At 46.4% G+C, this 5,926-nt stretch overlaps 1 long non-coding RNA gene across 1 annotated transcript; it reads right to left on the reverse strand.

The window, feature by feature from the left end:
• LOC142030654 (uncharacterized) lies at window positions 1-4,746 on the reverse strand. The gene is made up of 3 exons (XR_012650232.1): window positions 4,670-4,746; window positions 2,618-2,765; window positions 1-1,110 (listed from the first exon to the last, which is right to left on the reverse strand). It is a non-coding gene; the product is annotated as an uncharacterized LOC142030654 (long non-coding RNA).
• Between the last annotated feature and the right edge of the window lie 1,180 nt (window positions 4,747-5,926).

Here is a 5,926-nt window from a genome sequence, read left to right on the forward strand (position 1 = left end):
TTAACTCAATTTATTACAAATCAACCAGAGTAGGGTAATAAGAAATAAAACCAAATCTCAGAACACCTTCCCTCCACCCCTCCCTTCTTCCCGGGAACAACTTCACTCCCAGATTCTCTACCAACCTCCCCCCCAGCAGCACAGGGGGACGGAGATGGGGTTTATGATCATCACACGTTATTTTCTGTCGCTTCATCCTCCTCAGGGGGAGGGCTCATCACACTCTTCCCCTGCTCCAGCGTGGGGTCCCACCCACAGGAGACAGTCCTCCACAAATTTCTCCAACGGTGGTCCTTCCCACAGGCTGCAGTTCTTCACGAACTGCTCCAGCATGGGTCCCTTCCACGGCGTGCAGTCCTTCAGGAGCACACTGCTCCAGCGTCGGTCCCCCGCAGGGTCACAAGTCCTGCCAGAAAACCTGCTCCAATGTGGGATCCTCTCTCCACAGATCCGCAGGTCCTGCCAGGAACCTGCTCCAGCGTGGGCTTCCCACGGGGTCACAGCCTCCTTTGGGAACCCACCTGCTCCGGCCTGGGGTCCTCCCCGGGCTGCAGGTGGAGATCTGCTCCACCGTGGACCTCCCTGGGCTGCAGGGGGACAGCCTGCCTCACCAGGGTCTTCCCCACGGGCTGCAGGGGAATCTCTGCTCCGGTGCCTGGAGCACCTCCTCCCCCTCCTTCTGCACTGACCTGGGGGTCTGCAGGGTTGTTTCTCTTACATGTTCTCAGTCCTCTCTTTGGCGGCTGTTTCCATCTGTCTCAACTTTTTTTCCTTCTTAAAAATGTTATCACAGAGGCATTACCAGTATCGCTGATTGGCTCGGCTTTGGCCAGCGGCGGGCCCATCTCAGAGCCGGCTGGCATTGGCTCTGTTGAACACAGGGGAAGCTTCCAGCAGCTTCTTACAGAAGCCACCCCTGTAACCTCCCCCCCCACCAAAACCTTGCCACACAAAGACAATACACCTAGGCAGGGATCTAATCTGCCATTTGGATCTACATCCTTAGAGATGCTAAGTGACTCATCAGCGTGGGGGCAAGCTCTGTGATCCAAGCTGGGCACTGGCTCCTTTGGCACCTTTCCCTACACCAGCAGTCAGCCTTGCTGCATTCTGATGAAGTGAGGAGGAAAAGAAAAAGAAATATGGAAAATGTTTAACACAAAGCCCATTTAAATGCAAATAAAGCAAACAGCATGTGCCACAGCAACAGAAAAATGTTTGGAAGAACACAGTGCTAGAGGGCTGCCAGTGATTACATGGCTAAAACAGTTCCAAGATCTGGAACACCAGTCACAATGTTTATCATAAGCCAAAACACAGCCTGATCAGCAAAACAGTCAAGCACTGAATGTGGCCAACATCTAAAAAGTCATTCTGAGGACTCACAGGTGTGTTGCAGTTTTAGATATGCTAGCGTTTGACAGAAGTTCATCTTAGCAGCCTCTCCACACACCCATTAACCTGCCAAAGGTCTACATTTGTAGTGGCACTTAAACATCCGTGTTAAAATACGCAGAGCATGACTGTAAATGCACTGTAACTGCAGACATATAGATGTGTCATATTTTGTCCTTTACAAACAATCGCTATATGTGGCCACAGTGGTACAGATGTCCAGAACATAAGCAACACATGTCAAAATTCACTTTCTGCTTCTAGAAATCTGTTTTTCTTTTTCCATCTGCATATCTGTTACTTTTAATTATGCCAGATAACAAAAAGCTTGGGCCACCTCTAGAAGGAAAGCAACAATGATGATGGTGCATCACAGATGGAAACACTGCCACTGGCACCACACCACCAACCTAATGCCTTCCCACCTCTCCCTGGGATTAGCAGCATTGGTGACAGCCAGGCAGACAGACAGCAAGTTTCTCTTTGGGTGTTCAAGATTGCATTATTATAGAGCAGATATAGGATAGACTGTAGGGAGACAGTCCTAATAAATAGAAAGAACTGTAAATACATGGTAGGGACCAGCTAGAAATCACAGCTGATTACATACGGGATGCAAGCAGGAACCTAAGATGAAGCGGGAAAGGACCTGGCCAGAAACCCGGCTGAGAAGGAGACAGATACAGGAGAGGGAATTCTCAATAGATTCCCCAAACAGGCCTGTATCTTCATGGGAACACAAACTGCTATTGCTTGCAGATTGGAAGTGCTGACTAAACAGAACCATGAGTTTGTGCAGGCACCATGCTACAGCCCCACGCCAGACCAGCACCCCAAATTCACTGATGGACATTACCCAACTTTACCTTAATATCAGAGCCAGACAACAGCAATTCGACCTCCGCTGGGAAAGTTGCCAATGTATCTACACTACTACCTTCCCCAAGGCGAGTATGAGGATTGCCTTGAGCATTGTGTTATTTGGGTCCTTACAGCTAAGTGACAGATTTCGGGATCTCAAGGCCTTCCTTGTTCATCAGTGCACTGGGCGAGTACTCAGAGCTTTACTGTAACTGCAGACACCATCAGGCTGACTCTGCAATAAGGTGGACTTTTTCGCATCCTAATTATGGCAGCACTACACGCACCAGTCTCATTACACTTTAGTATGTCCTAGGGAGGCTCCACGTGGAGTGTCAAGAGGGTGAAGAGGAGTAGTTACCCTGCCAGGAGGAGTTAGAGACAAGCAGGTCATCTGGATAGTGAAGTAGGTCAGGGATCAGAGTCTAGCAGCTTGAAGATGTGGCAGAAAATTGCAGATATTGCTGGAGGCTCCATGTGCTGGTATCTGATCCATGGGAATATGGAGGCTGTGTGAGAAGAAAAGCATAGGTAAGTAGGTAAATTATTTAAAAAAAAAAGAAGTAACTGTAAATTAGAGGAAGAAAGTAAAGGATGCTACTGAAGCACAAAACAAAACAGGTCTTACAGCTACATGTATACTTGACATTTTTCCTCCCTTGGCCTGACCAATGTCAGTATAAGGCGTTTCCCATGCCATTGCTGTGGGTAATGCAGCTGATTTTGGATATCTAGCTATAGTCAGAGAAAGTGCTTCCTTGTTTACAATAGGCACTAAATCAAGCCTAAGCTTAGTAGAAGGAAGAGTCCCTTGGAAATTAATAGATTGGATTGTCCTCACATTTAGATGGCTGGCATAATTCATTCACTTCAATAGAATTACTTTTAATTTCTAACAGTGTAAGTTAGAGCGGAATTGTAATAGGATGATGTGTCCTTACCACAGGACTCAAACTAAATCTTCCAGACAGCTAGTAGCACCTAATGACTGCCCATGGCATTATGCAATGGCTGCAGAAATTTTCAGTTCCATCCATGTGTGGAAAGAATAAAAATAGAGAACTGAAGATGACTGGTTTTGAGACATGTAGGAAAAAGCCCAAACCAAGGGCTACAGTGTGTTGCATCATAGTAAACGACAGGAAGAAAACTTCCTATCACCTAATATAGAAGCAGAAATGAAAAGGAAATATAATACATACAATTTTGATACTTAAATGAGATGTTGACCCAAAATAATTCCAGGACCTAAATTTAAATAGAAAGGTATATTTGGGATTTGCTTTTATTAATCGGATAAATGTCAATATTCAGTTTTCCCATTTTTTAAGTTTAAAAAAGAAAAAGAAACAGCATAAAGATTTTACTGTCTTTCAGAAAGCTCGACTGTTTAAACAGCTGCAGTAATACCACTTCAAGTGGAAGATAAAACTTTTGCATGACAAACAACATGACAGTGGCTCCACATAGGCTACCACTGCAAAAATTTGGTTTTCCTCCTTCACTGTTAAATGACGGTGTCAAAAACAGTAGCCAAACTGCATATATGGCCACATACCTTTCTCCCTATCCTTCACCTACCTTTTTTTAAACATCAGGCTATCTCTTTTCTTGGGTTGTACTTAAATTTCTGTCATGGCCTTTAGCATCCCCAGTGTTGAGGACAGAAATGCACCAGAACATCTAAGCTTTTTCAGTCAATGTTACTTAGGGGTCATCAATTCAGTTGTAGCTTAAAACCCACAAAGTCCTATGCTAGCCTTTGCCTTCTCCCTACGGTGCAGCTGCCTAGTCCTCAGTTTCCTTGCCACATCTGTCTTGGGGGAGTGGGATCGAGGGCCCTGTATGTCACTGAGTAGCAGTGCAGTGCCCAGCTGGTTCCCTTAGCCCCCTCCAGTAAGCCAGGTACACAGCTCTCCTTTGTCACACGACTGCATCAGCTGCACTTTGAACAGTACAGCCTATTTCTGCAGGAACTGCGGGTCTGCTGCTATTGCAGAAAACTGGATTTGTTGCACACACATATACAGACTGGTTGTGTAATGCACACACGGCCAACATGATGCTCCTTGAAAGCACTGGAGCTACTGTTTGGGCATGGTGCAGCCACCCAGCGAAGTGTGTGCATGCTCAGGGAGGACACCAGCAAGGAACAGGCTGCCACTGCCAGAATAATTGGTGCAAGCTACTGCTAGCCACCTTCTTCCTCAGGAGTAACCTGAGAATGCACAGGGACTGAGCCAAAGAATTGTTCTGGCAACAGAAATATCTTGAACCTGGACACCTTGAGCTCCTCAGCCCCTCCTATCCAATATATGCCCATCTTTCTATCTTGGAAACCACTATGTGCAGTTCAGGATGACAGACAAGGAGGCAGTTCCCAGCTTTGTTCCCAGAACCTGCTAATACATACCTGGGGCAAACAGGGAGAAGAATGTTGGATGCTTTGCCTGGTCTCGAGGGCATCTGCTTCTCACCTGGCACTGGTGCATCCTTGCCAAGGGTCCTGTTCCTCACAGAAACTTTCCACTGATCCTGCAAGACTGCCCCTGGAAGACTAATCTTATCAGCCTTTCCTTGAGGTTCTACATTTTCTCTCCTCTGTAACAGGAATATTCTAGGACAGTAAATAGGACAGAAAAGCTGTGGGCTTGGTAGAAAATATACTTCTACCAAGCCCACAGCTTTTCTGTCCTGGTTAGCAGAAGGGATCAGAAGTCCTGCCTTTCAGGACACATTGCTTCCAGCACTTTCTTCCTCCCATAACACCCACCCTTACCAAGGGAAACAGCCCAGATTTCAAGCACCTTTATGGAGCATTTCTAGATGTTTGCTTTTCCACTGTGACAGCCTAGTGTGCCTCTTTGCTCTCTCCTGCCAGGGAAAGGCAGTGACTCTCTGTGCCTGGCAAATTTACCATGACATATGCCACCAATGCATGTCCCAAAAAACACTCCACAAAAAGAGCTTATTCCCAGCACTGTTGTCCAGAGGGAGTTTGCTGGAGAAGAAACAATAAGCTGTTTCCACAGTGTCATAACTACCTTGTTTCCTGCCTTGTCAGTAAAGCAGTCTTAAGAGGTCTAAGTCGGAGCAACAAAGCTAACACCAGTGAGATGAAATAAAAGACAGGATATGTCTATAGAGCAGCTGAAGTTGATGGCATCGGCTGAAACAGGGACAGAGCAAGCATGCTGGAGACAGAGATTGGGAGAAAATTAGGTGAGTAAACAGCAAAAAAAGACTGATTGTGTCATGTTTCTGTGGCAGTAGCTAACAGAGGTGCTGTAGAAATGGATAGGCCACTGCAGAAAGGAGGATCAGCTATATCCCTTGACTGGGGCAATTCTAGTGTATGTAGACTGCTCTGCCGTCCTGGCAAAAAACTCTGGGATGCTGTGTGTTCTCGTTTTGCCAACAAGATGCAGTGTTCACCCATTAAGCATCAGTGCCAGGCATGTTTATCCTGCTTCCATCATTATTTCATGACAGGGGAAGATATGGATCTCAGCTCAAGCTCTTGCACTGCCCATCTGACCCAGCAGCACATCTTCCCCTTCCTTAAAAAGATGCAAGAAGGATCTTCCCCCTCTGCCCCTTAAAAACCAAACATCTGATCACTCTAACCAGAGCTAGCTAAGTCCTTCCATCCTCCCACTCCACCACTTCT

Source organism: Buteo buteo, chromosome 4 (genome assembly GCF_964188355.1).
Source record: "Buteo buteo chromosome 4, bButBut1.hap1.1, whole genome shotgun sequence".
Classification (NCBI taxonomy): domain Eukaryota; kingdom Metazoa; phylum Chordata; class Aves; order Accipitriformes; family Accipitridae; genus Buteo; species Buteo buteo.